Here is a 21,588-nt window from a genome sequence, read left to right on the forward strand (position 1 = left end):
ATGAAAGCAGATGTATGCGTAAATAGTAATAATCTAGGATAGAGTATTCATGTATATCGCTGTTTGGGAACAAGTTAACAACAACACAGCCTATAAGGAGACTGTGAAATTCTGAAATATCCAAATCGCAATGTTTCTCAAAGTATATTATAAAGCTGAGCGTGAATTGCTCATAAAAGCTTGTAGTATACCAGAGTATGACACAATGATGTCAGCAGAACAATAGCTTCCCCAGAGAACAGCTATGATTACATGTTTTTCACCAAACTCTGGCTCAGCTGGTCATGCCATCTCCCTGGAAAGCAGCAGAGAAGTCAGCAACGACCAAAGCTCTGAACAGTTTGTGGATGGTCTGGATCATAGAGTCATGGAATCATAGATCAGTTTGAGATGGATAGGATTTTTAAAAGTCATCCAGTCCAACTCCCTTGCCATGGGCATGGACATATCTCACCAGATTATGTTGCTGAATATGTTGTCCTGTCCAACCTGGCATTGAACACTTCCAGGGATGAGGTAGCTGTAACTTCTCTGTTTCATTGTCTATAGCCCTCTAATTGAAATAAATAAATAAATAAATAAATAAAAATAAAAAATAAAAAATAAAAATAAAAAATAAAAATCTTCCTTATATCCAATCTAAAACTATGCCCTTTCAGTTTAAGATGGCTGCCCCTTGTCCTGTCACCACAGGCTCTGGTACAAAGTCTACCTCCATAACATAAACCTTTCTATAATTGAAAGGCTGCAATAATATCTCAATGGAACCTTCTCTTCTCCAGACTAAATAACCCCAACTCTCTCAGTCTTTCTTCATAGGTAAGGTATTCCTGCCCTCTAATCATGTTTGTGGTCCTCCTCTGGATTTGCTTTAACAGTTGTCTTCTTCCTAGTAGTAGCGACTACACAGCCGGTTGCAGCAATCCAGGTGGGGTCTCATAAGAGCAGAAAAGAGTGCAGGAATCGCCTCCCTCAACCTGCTAGCATACTTCTTATATAGTATAGAATGCAATTAGCTTTCTGGGCTGTAAGTGCACATTTCCAACTCATGCTCATTTTTCATGCTCCAGTACTCTTAAATACTTTTCTGCAGGGCTGTTCTCAATGAATTCATACTGCAGTCTATACTGATACCAAGGATTGCCCTGATCAAGGCACAGGGCCTTGCACTTGGCCTTATAGAAGCCTCATGAGGTTCACTATAGGAAGGGTAAGGCTAACAGAGCTTACAAACAGTAAAATAGCCCCTAATCATTAAGGATCATGTTGTCATCAAATTCCAGAAAGTGTTGTCTTCTACCCACTTCGTTATCAGTGTTGATGTCCAGGAACAGCTTTGAAAAGACAGAACACCTAATTTGGAATTTGTGAAATAAGGCCCAGAAGAGTCTTCTACATCTTGAAATGATCACACTGTTACTAAACTGTTCAATACCTAAAAGAATGATGTGATCTGTCTGCAGATACTAGTGTGATCTCACTTTTGCCATCACTGTACAGTTCAGTTGTTTTCTCAGTGAAATGGCCAGCAAGCAGTTTTGCACTGCTGAGTGATACTGTCTCACAGTCACAAAAATAAGAAAACTTGTTGAATTTTCAGTCAGACTGCCAGTTTCTTGTCCCTCTCCAGTTTGATGTGTATCAGTTTATTGACAGCAAACTGACCCAACAAAATCAAATGTTGACATTTAACTAATTAGGGCAACCTATACAGGCTTACATGTTTAAATTATGAAGTAGTCTAGTACAGATGAGGATATCAGTGCCCTGTGGATATTATTAGCAGCAATGCAGAATTTCTGGGACAGTTATTCTGCTCAGACATTCCCCATCCAGTTTGGATGGAGCTAGAGGATTCTGAATTGTCTAAGTAACTCTAAACATCTTAGATTACAAATGATGAAACAGCTGTTTCATTAAACAGTGACGTCTGGCACCACTGTATGGATGTCAGTCAACAGAGAAGCTGCTGGGCATGGGAAGTTCACAACCAATGTATCTGTTTTCAAATACCAGAAAGAAGCAAGTATTAGAGTGTGTGGCCCTATGATCTCATTAGGGAGATTTGTGCCTGATTTTCTTTCTAAAGTACACAATTTAGGCACAATATTTTGTATAGATGTGTGGTAGTGTTAACCAAAGAGATTTTGAAAGAGATGAATTTAAACAACAAAGTTCAAGTCCTAAAATATGAGGTGAGCAAGTAACAAATATAATCAGAATCACAGATCCCTAGAATATCCTGAGTTGGAAGCGACCTATAAGGATCACTGAATCACAGAATGGTAGGGGTTGGAAAGGAACTCTAGAGATCACTGAGTTCAAACCTTCTGCTAAAGCAGGTTCCCTACAGTAGGTTGCATAGGTAGGCACTTAGGTGGGTCTTGACAGTCTCCAAAGAAGATTTCACAGCCTTTCTGGACAGCCTGTTCCAGCACTGTCACCCTCACTGTAAAGAAGATCTGCATATTTGTGCAGAACTTCCTATATTCCTGTTTTTGGCCATTGCACCTTGTCCTATCACAACACACAACTGCAAAGAGACTGGCCTCATCCAACTGCCTCCCACACTTTAGATATTTATAATCATTGATCAGATCTCCTCTCAGTCTTCTCTTCTCTAGGCTGAGCAGACCCAGGTCTCTTGGCCTTTCCTCAGAAAGGAAATGCTCCAGGTCCTTTATCATCTTTGTCACCAACTGCTGGGCACTTTCTAGGAGATGCCTGTCTTTTCTGAACTGAGGAGCCCAGAACTGGACTCAGTACTTAAGATGTGGACTCACCAGGTCTGAGTAGAGGGGGAGGATCACCTACCTTGACATGCTGGCTACACTCTTTTTAATGCAAGCCAGGATACCATTGGCCTTCTTGGCCACAAGGGCACACTGCTGGCTCATGCTTATGGCCAACCTGTTACTACCAGGACACCCAGGTCCTTCTCCACTGACCTCCTTTACAGCAGGTCAACTCCTAACCCCTACTGGTGCATAAAGTTATTCCTTCCTAGGTGCAGGACTCTACACTTGCTCTTGTTACATCTCACCTCCACCCAACTGTCCAGGATCATCAAGTCCAGCTCCTGGCTCCATGCAGGTCCATCCAAAATCCAAACCCTACATCTGAGAGAGTTGTCCAAATGTTCTGTGACCTCTGGCAGCTCAGGGCCATGCCTGCTGCCCTGGGCAGGCTGTTCCATGCCCACTGCCCTCTGGGGCAGAGCCTTTCCCTAACCCCCAGCCCTCCCCTGGCACAACTACATGCCGCTCCTTCGGGCCCTGTCGCTGTCACACAGAGCAGAGCTCAGCGCTGCCCTCCACTCCCTGTGAGGAGCTGCAGCCACCATGAGGCCTTCCCTCAGCTCCTCTGCTCTGGGTATCAAAAAAAGGAAAAAACATCAAATCTAGTACATAGCAGATTAGGTTTCGTGGGTTAAGAAAAAAAATAGTGGTGTGGGCTTTCATACATAAGACTTTGATTTTAAGGGAAAGGTATGTAAGCCTTTCCATGGTTTATGCTTTTCCTCTTAAGCATTACTCATATTTACATCTTGTAAAAGTAACAGTTCTGGTGAGCAGTAGCTACAGAGCTTCCTTCCAACAACGTACTATATTTGGATTAATTTATCCTAAAATGTCTGCCTACATACTTTTTCTCTAAGCCCACCGTTCTCTGAGAGCCAGGGAAGGTGTTGACAGGCCTTCTGCTACATTCCTGCACTCCAATCAGAACACTGCCTGATAAGTATACCCTTTCCATTTCTTAATCCAAAATTTGTATGTTCTTTTCTTTTTTTTTTTTTCAAGTTTTTTTTTTTTTTTTTCTTTCTTTCTTATTGTATTCCAAGCCTTGAATATACAACTATGTCACTCTGGCCAGAATCCGGGAAGTGCATTACTGTTCAGAAGACATAATCCTGAAATATCTGTTTGGAAGATGTTCATTTCAGAATACGTTGAAATGGCTTGAGGTTTCTTCTCAGATTCTTCTCACAGTTCCTGTAAAGCTTGATGAATATGCACTCATAATGCATACTTAAAACTAAATCTGTCATAATTGCACTGCATGGGAAAGAGGCATATTAAAGTATTCATAAAATTAAATCATTCTTCTTAGATTACTGTTTAGCAGTCTACTATGCATATCACCCTCTTTTCCTGATACAATAACACTGGAAATTGGGCACCTCAGCTTAAGTACAGAAAAGAGAAACATTTGCAGAAGTTGCAAGGGTTGCTACTGATGAGCTCCTGTCAAATCCGACTGTGGATTTAGAGGGTGACAGTAATCAGTAGGTATTTGCAGTTGCTTGAACTGTTAATACTCTTTAGAAAAAGCACTTTTTACTCTTGTAATGCAGAATAAATCTCATCTTTATTGTGCTGTTCCAGATCCCCTCAAAGATAAGCTTTATCTAAAAGAGTTTACAAAGATTATCAAAGATATTTCAACTTGGGAATTTTCTATCCTGACAGTAGCAAAATCAAATCCTTGGTACTTTGAAGTGAAAAGCACCTGTTTCATCTCTGCTGATGGGAGTGAATTGATCTGAACAATGAAAGACAATGAAAAAAAAAATGGAATCCTTGATTGTCACACAAGGAGGGGTGGGAAAATAAAACAGGCTGCAGAAGAACACTCAGAGGTTAGCATAACTCTAATGAGAGGCATTCCTATGGAAATCCGGACAGGGATCACCACTCTCAATACTCCATACATACTACAGCACACTCAACTTGTCTCACAGGTTTATCCTGGTCACAGTGGGACCGAGCCACAGCTAGAGCAGCTGCTACCTCTTTGCTTGCCTTGCCACCACTGTTCAGCTCTCAGCTCTCCTTGCAGTGCAGTACTGGTTCTCATTGCTCCCTGAGAACAACAAAGTGGACGTATCCTGGCAGATTTGCTACTAAAAAGGAATATGGGACAATGCCTTTCTAATACAGCTGCTTGCAATTAACTGCTCCTGCAATTTCTCCTTTAGACCACTATTTGACTTTTCCACTTAAAATTCTATTATGAGCTAATCATGAACATATACACCTGGCACACCTTCACATTTGTATGTCTCTACCTGCTGTTTGCTGGGCAGCACATCATGTATTTGGGATTGCAGCAAGGGCATCTTGGCAGCATGACAGAGCTTGTAACAGAACAGGGGAGGTCTCACTTCCTTCACCCTCCTTGCTTCTGTACATGTACCACCATTTTCCATGTGCCAGGTCAACTCCACAGTGACAAGCAACTACCTTAACAAAAAATTTGTTGGATTAGCAAGTTAAATCAGATTTATAAAGGTTCCTGTGAGCATTTAAGACAAGTGAAGTGGTGCTCAGTGGCAGGTAGGCATAACAGACAGGAGGGAGGAATGGGTGAACTCCCCTTTTACAGAGGTTTCATTAGTTTAACTCTACCATAGTGTCAAACCCAATTCTGTGACACTGTATCCAGTTGAACAATAGCACAATTTTATTTTACAGTGATCCATGCCAATGCTCTAAGAGTTTGCAAAGTGGGACAAAAAACCCATAGAAAATAGTTCAGATCTTTGAACAGCCTGCATAAATGATCTCACTGAGCTTTCTACATAGTTAAATAAGCTTTGGCAGTGCTTATCTCACTCAACCCAACCCTTCCTGCACTTGCCAATGACAAAGAGCATTGAGATGTACTCTGCAGAGCTCAGGCAAGCTACCTTCTTCCCCCTTCCCCACTAAAGGATCTTGCTACATTTTGATGATTAATGCTTATATAGTTTTCTTCACTGAGGAAAATTACTGCACCGAGAGTCCAACAGGTTTGTGGGAAGCACAGAAACACCAGAAGTGTTATATAATTACTACTGTACATAAATGTATATTGCAGGATACCAATACATTGGACAAAGCTTGGAACACCACTGGATTCCTGATAAAAACTGGGTTAGCAAACTAAGAGAAGAATGTTAGAGGCTGATCTTCATCATACAGAGCTGGGATACAGAAACACATATAACACTTCTCTTGTCTTTTCTCTATGTAGCTTGGCAGTTAAACATACAAGTTCACTAAGCAAAACTCCCCCAAACCTGAGCAGAGGTTGTATGTATGGAAGAAAAGCAATAGGGCATAGAAAGAAAAGAACAAGTTCACAGCAGCTGTCCCACTTATCAGTTTAGAAACCTGTATCAATCTAAGCAAGAGGTAAACAATATGAAGCTTTATAAACTCAGCAGCTGTTACCACCATTAAGAGTAACAATGACTTTTGAAGAGGCGTCTTTTTATCTTTTTCCTTTCCTCTCACTTTTCTAAGCTCCTTTCACTCAAACATAATCAGGACAGTTAGAAAAATCGATGGAATGTCAGCCAGACCAGACAGTCTACAGGTGCTGACCAAGTTTCTCATCCACAGAGCTGGAGGGGAATTAAGCCTCCCCAGGTGCCATAAAGCACTTCCTTCCCACCACAGGCAGAAACTTAGCTTCACAAAGGCATAATTAAGCCTTTCACATTCTTCACTTATATTGCAAAAGCTCACAAGTGAGAAAAATGTACTTATGCATCCATGAACCAGCTCTGACCACTGCCTAGGCCTGCAAAGAAAATATGTGCCGCAGGCAATTGAAATAATATCTGAACCATACAACTCCAAAGAGCTGATACTCACATAATAGTTCAGTCTTCACAAAATCGTTTTCCAGTTAAGGTAGATCTGTAACAAACCAGTGATCAACCAGGGTAATTCTCCAAAACTCTCTGCAGATCTACCCTCAAAAAGGCAGCAATTGGAAGTAGAGGCTGGAAGGAACCATTTGATTCAGTCAGACCACTTAGTGTTATAAATAAACATACTGCATAATTCTGTTAATGAACCAATGAAAATACATTTGAAATCAACTACTGCTTTAGTGTTCACTGTTTATACTGGGAGGTGATCCAGCCCTTCAGTGCTTGTGGTTCAGACTGTTCAAAGAGATTTGCATCTTCTTTTTGCTCTCTGTCCTTAGTGTTTAAGCCTCCCCTTGGCATTCTTCATTCTTTGTGTGATGTGTTATAGAGAGATAGAATCCCTTCTCAGACAACAGCCATATATTTCTTCTCAGATATTTTGCAAGGTTAAACAAATCATTTTTCAGGTATTTTCTTACAAGAAAGGCTACTAGAATATCAGCTTTCTTTGTATCTGCTCTAATTTTAATTAATGTTTCTTGAATATGAATGGATGAATTATTTTGATGTGTCCACTAGGACTTTGCATAACATCATTAATACTACTGTAATTCTGTTAGAAATAACTCAGCTAAGGCAATCGAAAGCTCCTAGGACTGTGTTTGCCAAAGTAATTTGCCTGTTTTTCCAACTAATGAGCTTCTTGCTGCAACAGTAATCTTTGTTATTAGTCCACTCTCAGTCTCTGCATTCCATTCTGTTAAGATTTGCATTTTGTATTACTGAATTTCATCCTGTTTAAACTACTGAGCTCTCAAGGTCACCTAGTTCTTCCCTTGATATTAACAATGCACTTTGCATAACTGGGAAATGTCATAAACATATTTCTACCTAGATTCAGATCTACCACTCACCCTGAGGAATCCCAAAGTTAATCCTCTTCCATGCAATTTGTTCCCTTTCATTAGAGAATAACAGAATCACAGAATGGTTGAAGTTGGCAGCACCTTGAGTCCATCTCGTCCAACCCCTGCTCAAGCAGGAACATCAGTGCCATATCAAGGTGGCTTTTGAAGATCTCCATTGAGAAGATTCCACAACCTCTCTGGGCAATCTGTGCCAGTCCTCTGTCACCTGCACAGTACAGCAATACTTACTGGTGTTCAGATGGAACCCCTAGTATTCCAGTGTTCCTCTAGTCCTGGCACTGGGCAAAACTGCAAACAGCCTGGCTCCATCCTCTCTGCACTCTCTGTTTAGGTCTTTATCAATACTGATGAGATTCCCTTGCCCTGAGCCTGCTGAACAGTCCCAGATCTCTCACCCTCTCCTACTAAGAGAAGTGCTCCAGGCTTTCATCATCTTGGTGGTGCTTTGCTGGACTTTTTCCAGAATGTCCACATCTCTCTTGTACTTGGTGGGCCCAGAACTGGACACACTACTCCAGCTGTGGCCTTGCCAGTGCTGAGTAGAGGGGAAGGACCTCTCGCCATTAGCAGAACGGGCACACTGCTGACTCATGTTCAATTTGGACTAAGATTGCTAGGTCCTTTTCTAAAAACTGCCTTCCAGCTAGGTGGTCTCTAGCAGATGCTGGTGCCTGGACTTGTTTGTTTCCAGTTGCAGGACTCTGTAACTCTCCTCCTTGAACATCATGAAATTTTTGTCAATCCACGTCTCCAATCTGTTGAGGTACCTCTTGACAACAGAAGAGCCCTCTGCTGAATCAGCCACTCTGCCAGGTTGGGGTCATCTGTGAATTTACTGAAGGTGCACTCTGCACCACTGTCCAGATCATTAATGAAAATGTTAAACACAACTGGGCCCAGAACTGAGCCCTGGAGTATGCCACTCACTACTGGCCTCCAGCTAGACTTTGCACTTCTGACCACTACCCTCTGAGCTCACCCATCCAGCCAGTTTTCAACCCATGTAACTGTCTCCTGCTCCACTCCATACTTCAGCAACTCCTCTATGAGGATTTTATAGGTGACAGTGTCAAAAGTGCTTACTGAAGTCCAGGATGACACTATCCACTGTCTTCCCTTCATGCATCATGCTGGTCATTTCATTAGAAAAGCTCATCAGGCTACTGAAGGTTGACTTTCCATTGATGTATTCATACTGACTACCTGTCAGTGTGATGATTTTCTTCTCCTTCAGGTGCTGGAAAATGGTCTCCAGGATCAATAGTGACAGTATTTATTGAGGTACAGCCTTATAAATTCTTTACTAAATCCTACCTTCCAATCCCATAGTTTCCTATGTGTCAAGAAAAGATATGCTTTATTGAAGTTAGATGAGATACACCACATTTCTAGGTAGATCTGTGCAGACTACTTGAACATTTCGTTCTACTCTACCTTGACTTCTGTATATAATTATTGTTTCATTAAAAATTTGTTTTAAAGTTCGTCATACTTTTCATATTACTTTAACCAGTCTACAGCTGCCTACATATCCTTCTCCCATCCCTTTAATATATATTCTATATACACAACATTCTTAAGCCATCTCAAAACATCCCAGATTAGTAGACTTTATAATTACATGCTCAGCTTTCTTATGCCATTTCTACAAAATTATTGATGGAGATTTACCATCCTGCAGCTTAAGTGAAAGAATCGAGAACTCTAAAAAGCACTTGTAAAAAGAAATATTTTGTGAAACCTTGAAAAACAAAAATTCTGGGTGATTTATAATGGTACAAATCAATGCTGGAGAAAAGTTAAACAACTACTTTAAATCTGCACAAGTTTATGGAATGAAGAATAATGTTGAAATCTGTCTCTTTGTGTTGCTGTGTTAGTAATTTGGGGCACTGTTCTCAGATACATATGCAGTGTGTTTTGTATTAGCATAGGCTGGATTTCTGTCACTGTATCCACAATACCATGGTTTTTGTGGCTATAAAATTGTTATTTAAAATTGTTTTCTGGCATTGTTTTACAAAGATTGGTTTTAGCACAGTTGTTTGTCAGTTCATCCTTTCAGCTACTTTCAAAATGCTCTTCAGTTTTAAAAGCAAAGGTTTTTCTTTTGTACTTAAATATCCTAATTTCTCACATATACAGTTTCAAGTTAGAAACTGGAGTTTTTCCTTCTATTAAAGGAATAAAATTGTCACAAAAAACACACAGTTATACACATTCACATCGAAATGAAAATGCCAAACAAATACAAAGAACCCTTTTGAGAACAAATTATTTTCAACAGATAACTGGATTTTTTTTTTCCTGGTGACACTAGTTTCTGAAGAAACACTTATTTTCAAATGCCCTTTGAAGGTTTGCTTGTACAGATTCATTCCATAAACAGAGTGAAAATACTTGAAAAGAAATCCCACACATACACAGATGTAGCACTATCTCCTTCTGTAAGAAAAAAATAGTAAAATAGCAGATTTAGTCCACAGCCACGGGGGTATTTCATTATATTAATTAAAATGGACTCGCAAATACTCTAAGTGGATTCAATCCTAAATCTGCTTCTTAACAAAGTCTGAAATGTTTTTCAGCTTTTTCCTCTGAACTCCTTCCGTTCAATTCTGGGTTTGTTTCACTAAACCCAAAATCTGGTAGATATTTCCTAACATGCATACTGTTTATTCCAGTAATTAAACCGTTGGTCAATTATACATTACTTAATTTATAACACTAGGGATTTAAATACATTACTTTTCATGGAGTAATATATTTAAAACTGAAATTAATTCAAAAATTATATACAATTTTGATAATAATATGATGCAGATGTATTTTATAATCCCAGGCTAATGGGAATTTTATGACAGTGGTAATTTGCCCACAGTTTAGGTTTCTAAATTTCTAATGGGATGCTTGTAGATGACTTCCATTTCAGTACTCCACATACCTTACTTCTTAATACTTAAACAATTCCCAAGTTATTCACAGACAAAGAGATTAAGGACCAAAGAATAAAATTTGAACATCCAGTACCATTTGCACATTTGAGGCTAATACATTTAATTCGTTTAATCAAGCAATTTGCAATAACATGTATCATCCAGAAAAAAGACAGAAATAACAGTGTGATCTTACCAGACTCTGTTCTCAGGCACCCTTCACTGAACTCAGAAATCCTCTTAGACTGCAGATCCAGAGTTAAGTGTTGTGGCTTCTCCTCTGTCAATTGACACAAAGAATATGTACTGTCCATTGTTAGCTCATGCATTACTTCTCCCTTTGGATAGCTATCATAATATCCTTAATTAAAGATTATCCTTGATAACCTGTCTGGAAGGACAGTCAGGCTCAAAAAGGAAAGCAAATCATTACTTTTTAAGGTTGTTTGTTTTAGTTTCTAGTGATCGGTTCCTACAACTTTCTCCCCCACATTACGAGGCTTTAAATAACTTTTTTTCTCTTTACAAAGTTACTTAAACATCAAACTTTCTGCTCTTTTTGAATAAACAGACTGAGCCCCTGACTCCTTCCACTCTAAGGCACTGATTTTAGCTCTCTCACAAATAACGTTAGACCCTCTGATTTCCTCTGCATTCATAAATCATAGGAGCCTACCAAATACATGAGAATTTATTTTGTAATGGTGTAATTACAGAGACTGAACAAAACTACCTTGTTACAGAGGCAATCTTCTTGAGATCTCAGCTTAGCCTACAAACTTACAGTATCTGTGTTGCTCATCATCTCTGAAGCCTCAGTAGTTTTCAGAATCAGTGATGCATTCTCCACTGTGTAAAAATGACCTTTCATTCTATTTGCTATCTATCTTTTTGTACTTAACTGTTTAACACACTGTATGAATGCCTCTAAGCTACAGTGTAAATCAAATTGCTGAATACAACTACCTTCTTCTCTTCCTTACTTGCCTCCATGACAAGCATTGGCCACTTTACCCGGGAATGATTTCATTATTTCTTTCATGATAGAGAACGAAAATAATCCAGTTGTAGTCTTCTAGAAACACCTCTAAAGAAATACCCTTGGATATTAAGTTTGTATTTAAATATATTATTGAAGCACTTACTGTCTTAAACAACCACTGAAGACGAAATGAAGATGTTTCTGAAAGATAATCTCTTCTTCTATACCCATTATTAATGTCAATCAGACCTTCAGGAACCCTTACAAAGAAATCTTGCTTTAGGATTTAGAGCTCAAGTTTAGGACTGTTTTTCACTTTGCACAAGCTATAGTTAACAGAATCAAATTCAGAACCAAATGATGTCATCTAAATTTCAGCTCTTCTGCCTTCTGATGTGGCAAAGCCTGATTCTCTCAAAAGCCACAGTTTTGCTTGTCTGTGATGTTACACCGAACTCAACAGACTACTTCTACACCTAATGTACTCTTCATGCTAAATCAAGCCCATTTTCTCTTTGATCTGACAGGATCAGAGGATATAGTTCTCAGACATAAATAACTGTATATTAAAAGATGACAAACAACCGCCCAAAAACCCAAGAACATGCAAAAGATTAAGCTTTACTAGTGCTGGGCCCTTTTAAACATTAAAGCTTTTGAAAAGCCCTCTGTCTACACAAAACATCTGAATTACACCTACAAATAGAAGAAAACAGACCTTTTGATACAAGAATATTGGGTGACAAATTACAAGATCGAACAAAGACCTTCAGGATAGAATGCTACCCCATTTTATTTTTCTAAAGAAAAATACAATAAAATCAATCTTCAGATACGCCCATTAAGAAGTCTAAAATTACACTGTTCTGACAGGTTGGTAAACCACATTTATCCTTGTTGACTTCTGGACAGTTGAAACAGGGTCAGGTTACTTTTAAGTCTTAGCGATCAATTTAAGATTACATTAGTTAATAGTTTTCTAGCAGAAAGCATACTTGTAAATTAACATTATTTTGGTATGTCTCCAGGCAAACTGGGTGTTTAGCCTGAACTAGGCTTCTGAATAAAGTGCACTTTCGTGCAGCTGTTCATTTCATGCAGCTTCACTGCATGGTGCCATGTCATGGTTTACTGTATCATGTGCCTTATCCAGGGAATTCTCCAACTAACTAAAAAAAAAGTCTCTGCTTTACTGTAAGACTAACACAGTATTCTCGAGTATTTTTAACTTCAGCAGAATATTTTAGGCAAAGTGGAAGACAGCTTCAGTGCAAGTAATGTAATTTGTACATTTGATTTCAGCTTATGTTTTATATAGCAATATATCTGCTCCATACGGTACACCAGAATGTTTATATTTGAGGTTCTCTAAAGAACAATATGACAGACTTCCTGAGCCAAATCTCTTCAGCACAGCTGGGGACAAAAGCAACAGGAAATGAAACAGCAAGTGGAGCATGCATGGCGCACTGTGTTTGCCATGACAGAGGCTGCAGGACAAACTTTAACTGTTCTGCACTGCATTCCTGTCCTAAGCACTGGGAAATGCTTATGCAGGCTTTGGGCTAGGACAGTGGCTAACTAACTAAGAGGTAACTAACACTTGAGCTACTTGGGAGCTAGACTTTTTGCACTGCTTGATGAACAACTCATTATGTGGACAAGGACATTCAGATCCAAGTTTCTGGGCAGACACCAAGCTAAGCATGGGAGATATACCCTCGGGGGGAATTAGGACCAACGAGCCAAGGAGACTGGAAGCAGTTTTTCATCCACCAGTACCATATCAAACACAAGCAAACTGTTTTTAGCCTAGCACTTACAAAAGTTTCTTGCCTCAGCTTAACCCTCTACCAGCATGCTGTGAACTGCTTTAATAAAGGAAGGCAAGTATGTTTGACTATTATTCGTACATAGCTGAAATTAAAAATGAAGAAATAGTAAAAAAAAAAAAAAACTCACTACTACTGCATGAAGTTGATCTCTTTAATTTTCCCCCTAGGGACAATTTACATGGGAGTTAAAGAGTTGCTACTCATCATGGGACACTGTTGAACATTCAAGAGGCTGACTTAGGTGATTGGTTGTTGCCGTACAACAGGACTGAGATTACTAGTTGGGAAACTGATGGGATGTTACACATTTCAAGCAAGGGACTGGCAATCTTTCTTGTTGTACCAGTCTGAAGGTTTACACATAAAATGCACTGTAATATTAGCTTATGACTTATATGGCTTAGAATGGAGGAAAATACCTAGAACACTGGACATGGTATGATATCTCAGCCAAAACAGATCATAAAATTTTAACAAGCAGAGTTGTAAATTGTAAAATTGTAAAAAAGGAAGGGGGGGTCAGCATGTTTAAAGGACATCTAACTTCAAAACAGATTTCTGTATATAGAAGAGTCAACCTTAATGTCAACCTACTTGTAAATGCCAGCTGTCAATGTTCAAAAAAAAAAAAAAATCCACCAAAAAAACCAAACACTTTTGTATATGGGTAGTTTTATTCTCATCTTTTTTTGGTGATGCTGAGTAGTGAAGTCAGTTTATATGATATACTTCTATGTTAACTTCAATTACTTCCAACAGTGCTCCCCAGCAAACTCCAGATACTCCTACCTTCTCTGTAGTACCATTCCCACTACTCCCCTGAACCTGCAATGAGTCAGTTCAAGGAATTAAAGCTAATTACTTTTCTTTTTCTGTTGAGCTTTTTTTTTTTTTGTTGTTGTTGTTATAATAGTTCTGCAAACAAATCAGATGAATATCAGTTAAAGAACAAAGTAGGAGAGGGAGATGTTTTAAACTCTTATGGAGTCACACTTAAAGCCAATATATTTTGAGCAAATATATGAGGAATAAACTCTGCAGAGTTTTGATTCAAGTATGAGGATGTAGCTAAAAATTTCAAATGTGATAAAGTAAAAGCTAATGAAAAACTAGTACTTTTCTGACTGCTATCAGAGGACTACTAAAACATTTCTAGCTGTTTTTTGTAACCATCAAGACTGGCTCAACAGAGACACTTAGTCACTGAACGTAGCAAGCAGTCCATTAACACCAATTATTTGGGGAAAAAAGAACAATAACAAAAGAGTGGAAACATAATAAAGACATTTTTCAGATATCCATCCACATTTCTTACTTTCTACAAGCTTCCCTCGTGCCTATTTGCATGAAGACATCTCAAGATGTCTTGAAGGCCACCTTCAAGATCATTTAGTTTCAATTCCCCTGCCACAGGCAGTATTGCCAACCACTGGGTCAGGCTGCCCTGGATCACATCCAACCTGGTTTTGAATGCCTCCAGAGATGGGACATTCACCACCTCTTTGGGCAATCTGTTCCAGAGTCTTATCACCCTCTAAGCACAAAATTTCTTCCTAATATCTAACCAAAATTTACTGTCTTTAGCTTAAAGCTATTCCCCCTGTTCTATCACTATCAGACCGTGTAAAAATAGTCTCCCTCCTGCTTGTAAGCTCCTTTCAAATACTACAAGGCCACAGTGAAGTCTTCCCAGAGCCTCCAAGCTAAACAACCCCAATTCCCTCAACCTTTCTTCCTTCTCATCACCGTTATGGCCCTCCTCTGGACCTGCTCCAACAGCTCCACATCCTTCCTGCACTGGGGGCCCCAGGCTTCAACACCATACTCCAGCTTGGGCCTCATGATGGCAGAGCACAGGGGGACAATCACCTCCCTTGCCCTACTGGCCACCCCTCTTTTGATACAGCCTAGGATACTGTTGGCCTTCCTGGCTGCAAGTGCACACTGCTGGCTTATATCCAGATTTTCATCCACCAAAACCCTCAAGTCCTTCTCCACTTGGCTGCTTTCAATGAGTTATTCTCCCAGTCTGTACTCATCTCTGAGATTGCCTTGACTCAAGTGCAACACCTTGCACTTGGTGTTGTTAAGCTTCATTAGACTCTCTTATGCCCACTTGTCAAGTGTGTCCAGATCCCTTTGGATGGCATCCCTCCCCTCTATTATGTCAACCTTGCCACTCAGGTTGGTGTCATCAGCAAACACTCTTCTTTGTCTGTCTTCTGCTCAATGTATCTAAAGAATCCCTTCTTGCTGTTTTTCACATCCCTTATCAAGCTCAATTCCATCTTTGCCTTGGCTTTCCTGACATCATCCCTGCATATCCAGGCAGCATCCCATTCTTCACAGGCAATCCATATATTTTTCCACTGCTCTTACTTTTCATTTTTCTTTCCTCAGCCTGACCAAAAGGTCCTTGCCTAGTCATACTGGTCTCCTGCCTTGTCTGTCTGACTTCGTATTCTGGGGGATGGAGAGTTCTTGTGCCCTCAGAAAGGCATCCTCAAAGGGCTGTCAGCCCCATCTGTTCCTTTGTCCCTAGGGGTCTAACGCAGCTCACTGTATTATTTTCCCAGCAGATATCTTGGTGGTTGAAATCCCCTAGTAGGATGCAAGCCTGCAAGCGTTATGCCTCGTCCAGCTGAAACAAGAAGACCTCATCAACCAGCTCCCCTTGATCAGGCAGCCTGTAGAAGACCTCGACCATCAGATGCCCTTTATTTGTCTAGTCCATAATTTTAACTTACAAGCTCTCAAACTGTTCATGACTCTTTCTCAGGGGAACCTGTTCTCAGTTTACCCACTTCTTAACATTGAGGGCAACTTCCCCACATCTCCTACCTTGTTTATCCCTCCTAAAAAGCTCATAGCCCTCAGTAATAGAATTCTAGCTATGTCTGTAATCCTACCATCTTTCCCTGTAGTTTTTCACTTGCACCGTGGTTTCCAGTTCCTCCTGCTTATTTCATATGCTATGTACATTTGTATAGAAGACACTTCAGATGGGCTTTCAGCTGCATCATCTGTTTGGAGAAGCCCTCCCAGAAGCCCCTAGGAAAAGTCTGAGGTTTTCCCCTGCTACTTCCTAAAGTGACAGTGATCCCTGGCTCTTCTTTCCTCGGCAGTACCTTCACCTCCCCCATCAGATATAGTTTAAAGCTCTGGTGATAAGCTCCACCAGCTTGCTGCCTACTATATTCATCATAAGATGCAGCAGGTTGAGAGTCTGCACTAGCCTTGTTCCCACTAGCCCTACTAACCCTGTCCTTTCAACTTAGCTAAACTACCCCTCAGCTAGTTGTGGGCAGGCTATCACCATCTTCCCTGTTCAAACTTCGCTTAAAGCCCTGTCATTGAGCCCAGGCAGCTCCTGGGCCAGAATTCTTTTCCTTCCATGACCTAGGTTCTGGTGTGCTGAGGCATTCCATCAGCAGCCATCAGACCAGGCACCAGGTAAATCACCTCATGGTCAAAAAAGCCAGAATTCCTGAAGTGGCACCAGCCTCTCAGTTATGTATTTATTAGGTGGGTTTTCCTGGTCCTCTCAGTATTCCTGCCAGCCACTGAAGGGATAGGTGAAAATACCACCTGTATTTCCACTCTGTCCACTAACCATCCTAGTCTCCTGAAGTCCCTTTTGATAGCCCTCAGGCTTCTCTCTGCAACTTTATAGCTTCCAGCCTGAACTAATAGTAAAGGGTACTAATCAGACAAGCAAACCAGACGAGGGAATCTCCTAGTAACGTCTCTGACCTGGGCCCCAGGGAAATAGTGTACTTCCCTATGGGTTGACACATGGGCACTTTGTTCCTTGCAGAAGGCAGTTACCCACGATGATTACTCTTCTTTCATTTTTAGTGGCATTCTTGAGGCACTGAGTTGACCTCCTTGCCCTAGACAACTTATTGGGTGGACCTTGTACCACATCCCAGCTTCCTTGTCCCTTGAGTTCCAGACCTTTAAACCTATTACAGGTGAGTTTTGCTTCAGTGTGGAATGCAACTGTCACAGAGTTTTCCACTTGTGGAGAAAGTCTGGTCTCCTAGTTAAAGAATCTAGACCATACACTCTATACTGTATCTACCTGAATTTGGATACGTATAGAAATTGTGATTTCAAATTTGTGTCAAGTACAATCCATTTAACAATGGTCAGAATGAGAAAAAACTGCTCCTCTGAAAGCCATCTAATCCAGCTCCCCTGCAATGAACATGGACATCCACAGCTAGATCAAGTTGGCCAGGTCCTTATCCAGCCTCACCTTCAAAGTCTCCAGGGACAAGGCATCAATCCCATCACTGGGCAACCTGTTTCAGTGCTTCACTACTCTCACTGCAAAATAGTTTTTCCTTATATCTAACCTATATCTACCCTCTTTGAGCTTGAAACCATTTCCCTTTGTTCTGTCACCACAGATCCTGCTAAAGAGTCTGTCCCCTTCTTTCGTGTAGCTCCCCTTTAGATACTGAAAGGCCGCTATCAGGTCACCTCACAGCCTTCTCTTCTCCAGGCAAGACGGCTGCAACTCCCTCAGCCTGTCCTTGTAGGAGAGGTGTTCCATTCCATGGATAATGTTTGTGGCCCTCCTCTGGATGCACTCCAACAGGTCCATGTCTCTCCTGTACTGAGGACTCCACATCTGGATGCAGTGTTACAGGTGAGGCCTCACCAGCACAGAGTAGAGGGGCAGGATCACCTCCCTTGCCCTGCTGACCACACTTCTTTTAGGGCAGTCCAGGATACGGTAGGCTTTCTGGGCTGCAAGGGCACACTACTGGCTCATGTCCAGCTTCCCATCCACCAGTACCCCCAGGTCTTTTTCAGCAGGGCTATGCTCAATCCTTTCGTCCCCCAGCTTGTATTGGTAATGGGGATTGCCTCAACCCAGGTGCAAGATCTTGCATTTGGATTTGTTGAACCTCATGAGGTTTACCTGGGCCCACTGCTTAAGCCTGTTTAGGTCCATCTGGATGGCATCCCCTCCCTCTGGTGTGTTGATCACACCCCACAGCTTGGTGTCATCAGCAAACTTGCTGAGGGTGCATTTGACCCCACTGTCCATGTCACTAATGAAGATATTAAAGAGTATCCACCCCAGCACTGACTCCTGAGGGACACCACTTGTCACTGATCTCCATCCAGACCATGGATGGCCATTAGCCACCACTCTCTGGACTCCATCTTGAAGCCATCAAACAGTCCATCAACTTTGTCCATCAGTCTACCCATCAAATCCATATCTTTCCAATCTGGAGAGAAGGATGTAGGGTACTGTGTCAGAGGCCTTACTGAAGCCCAAACAGATGACATCAGTGGCTCATCCCTTGTCCATTGATGCAGTGGCACCATCATAGAAGGCCACTAAGGTTGGTTAAGCAGGATTTGCCCTTGCTGCAGCCACGCTGGCTCTTCTATATCACCTCACTGACTTCCTAATGATGGTATTGTAATTCTGCAATACACTGATGTACACTGATGCAGATATCTTAAGCTTACCTAGCTGAACTTACTGCCCTTTCCATACTGCAATTTATTCCACATTCAGTTGGGTTTAAACAGCTGTTTGTGGATCTGTGAGGCCATCATGGGAAAGTTTTGTACTAAAAAATAACCTCAAATTTTTGTTAAAGCCTGAGTCATCTCAGTGATTCACTTTATACTTTCACTAAACAAATAGCTGTATTTGCACAATAGAGTGATAATGAACTACAGGACAGTGGTAAGAACTAAAAGGTAAAGCCTGGAATTCCATTCACTTGCTATGCAATGTCATGGAAATACTTGTTAGTTGACATCTATTCAAGGTATCAAATAATTCAGTATTCTTTACTTGACATCAGGCATTAAAACAACTCCCATTAATGATATCCTTGAATAATGTACCCTGAAGTCACTGTATTTCTGGTCATACTGTATCTTCCATCTCCAATGCAGGGCAATTACTTTGAATCAAGTCAAGCTAATCTCTTGCATCTAGAAGAAACTACAATTTTCGTCTAAAAGAGGACAGTCAACATTTCCACTTGAGATTGCTGACTAATTGCAGAATACCTCTTTCATCCACTGTTTCTACTTTCTTGCACTAGCCTGTAAATCAGTTCAGGCTGCTGCTGCTCGGCTGGCCCTGTACTGTAGGAACAGGAAAAAGGAGAAGTTACTTCTTTCCTACTTATGGAGCATTCCTAAGTTCTGGTCTGAACTTGCTGATTAACATTTAGTGGAGCCAAGAAACAGCAATCACTGTTTTGTTTCCAGGACCCACTCAGTAGTGCCAGCTATCAGGATGTATTTCATTGTACATTGAGTTTTGTGCATTGCAAAGGATCAACAGGGTTCAAGACTCTGATACTAGATCATTCAGGGATTAATTTTGGGATACTGGGAATGGAACTCAAACCTCAGTTCCAACAGGATTAACAGATCTTAGAAAACGTGGATAAATTAGATTCTTTAAGTATTGCAGCTAAAAATGGAGCTTTCATTGCTCTTTGACAGAACCAGGTTTGAGATTGCTAGGAAAAGGTAGCCCTTCCAATTAGCTGTTTCTCCAGCCTTTTACTCAGCCAAGAGTCAGATAAATTCTTACACCTCCACCCTGCCTGTCAAATGTAAAAATGAAGTCAGACACAGCTAACAGAGCATGTAAAGGACCTTCTCACAGCTGCCATCAAGAGTAGTCATGATTAGGACTGACTCTTAAAATCATCCAATATTTCAAACCCCAGCCAATGCTATTATAATTGAGGCATGGTGAAGTCTCAACTTCTGTATCTAATCTCAAACTGTTTAAAATAGTTCCCCTTTATATAGTTTTTAAATATTAAGGGAGAGAAAAGGCAAAACATAATCCAGCAGCAAAAACACTCATCTATGATGCTGGACTGCCTGCAGTAGTCCACTAGTCCACTGACAACTGTATTATTTATGCAGGATGGGACTCCTGACAGATGAAGTTAAACTACCATATTTTTCATAAATATTAAATATGAATCCTAGGTAGCTACTTGGATACAGGAGGTGAAGCAAATCTATAGTAGTTATTCACACAGCTTTCAAACAGGAGAAAAAGAATGCATAGTACTTCCATCCTAGAGGGTAAGATAGTCAACTATGTCACTGGGTATTATATTTAAAGGCTGTACTGAAGTTCATAGAACCTGGAGTACAACTGGAGATGATTACCTAAAATCCTATGAGAATGAATGCTCTAGCCTCTTAAATATTTTAATTAGACTTACTGGTTAAGAATGATAATGGGAAACATCGTCCTTCTGAACACAAAACATTTTTTTTTTTTAATACTCCCATTTAATTTTTATGTCTTAGCAAATAAACCTTACCAACATTTTATAGCAAACTTTCTCATATCTGTCATGAATTTATATGCTCTGTTTTGCAGTCCAGAAGGCCAGTGGTATCCTGGGCTCCACCAGAAAAGGAGTGCCCAGCAGCATGAAGGAGTGGATTATCCTCCTCTATTCTGCCCTTGTGAGGCCCCAGATGTAGTATTACGTCCAAGTCTGGTGCCCCCAATACAGGAAGATGTGGAGCTGTTGGAGAGGGTCCAGAGGAGGGCCACACAGATGATCCAAGGACTGGAGCACCTTTCCCATGAAGACAGTCTGAAGGAACTGGGCTTATTCATCCTGGGAAAGAGAAGGCTATGGGGAGACTCACTAAGGTGTTCCTACATTTAAAGGGAATTTATAAACCGTGAAATCAACTTTTTAAATGTGTAGATAGTGACAGGACAAGGAGGAATGGTTTTGAACTAAAGGAAGGGAGATTTAGGTTATATATCAGGGGGAAGTTTTTTACTGAAATTGTGGCAAGGTGCTGGAACAGGTTGACCAGCAGAGACAAAGAAATGCATACATTCTAGTTTGACTCAGAAAGAGAATGGTCTGAAGTGAAACTAGTCTTCAAGGGATTGTGAAATCATTCCAATAAATTGTTATACCATTTTTTTATGTAAATCATCTGCAGCTGAGTTCAAAAATTGTTTGGAAAAACAGATACTAAAACACAATATTCAAAACCTCTGCTATCTTCTCATGCTCTTTATGGAGTCAAGCAATGCACTTATCAGGCATATGCCTTCATAAAGACTTGTTTTAAAACTTACCCTGCTTGAAACCATAAAGGAGTTTTGTACTCCAACAGGTTTACCCTGATTTATACTGTTGCTGTGAAAACTTAATCACATTTCTTGCACTTGAAATAGAAAATTATGTGTTTACCTACATGTAAGTATCAGTAC

General features: G+C 40.5%; 1 protein-coding gene across 37 annotated transcripts in view; it reads right to left on the bottom strand.

Annotated features, from left to right (window-relative positions):
* The window catches only part of PRLR (prolactin receptor), a 191,056-nt gene that overhangs the window by 64,263 nt on the left and 105,205 nt on the right, over nt 1–21,588 (bottom strand). For 27 of the 37 annotated variants that reach the window (XM_046905231.1, XM_040655394.2, XM_040655397.2 and 24 more), the window contains one exon: nt 10,708–10,791. The exons of 7 other annotated variants lie outside the window; for them this stretch is intronic. The gene's annotated coding sequence lies outside the window, so the exon portion shown is untranslated. Of the gene's footprint in view, nt 1–6,644; nt 6,776–7,560; nt 7,781–10,707; nt 10,792–21,588 lie in introns of all 37 variants that reach the window. 3 more of the 37 variants (XM_046905220.1, XM_046905232.1, XM_040655390.2) reach the window with 2 other exon arrangements.

This window comes from Gallus gallus, chromosome Z (assembly GCF_016699485.2).
Source record: "Gallus gallus isolate bGalGal1 chromosome Z, bGalGal1.mat.broiler.GRCg7b, whole genome shotgun sequence".
NCBI classification, from domain to species: domain Eukaryota; kingdom Metazoa; phylum Chordata; class Aves; order Galliformes; family Phasianidae; genus Gallus; species Gallus gallus.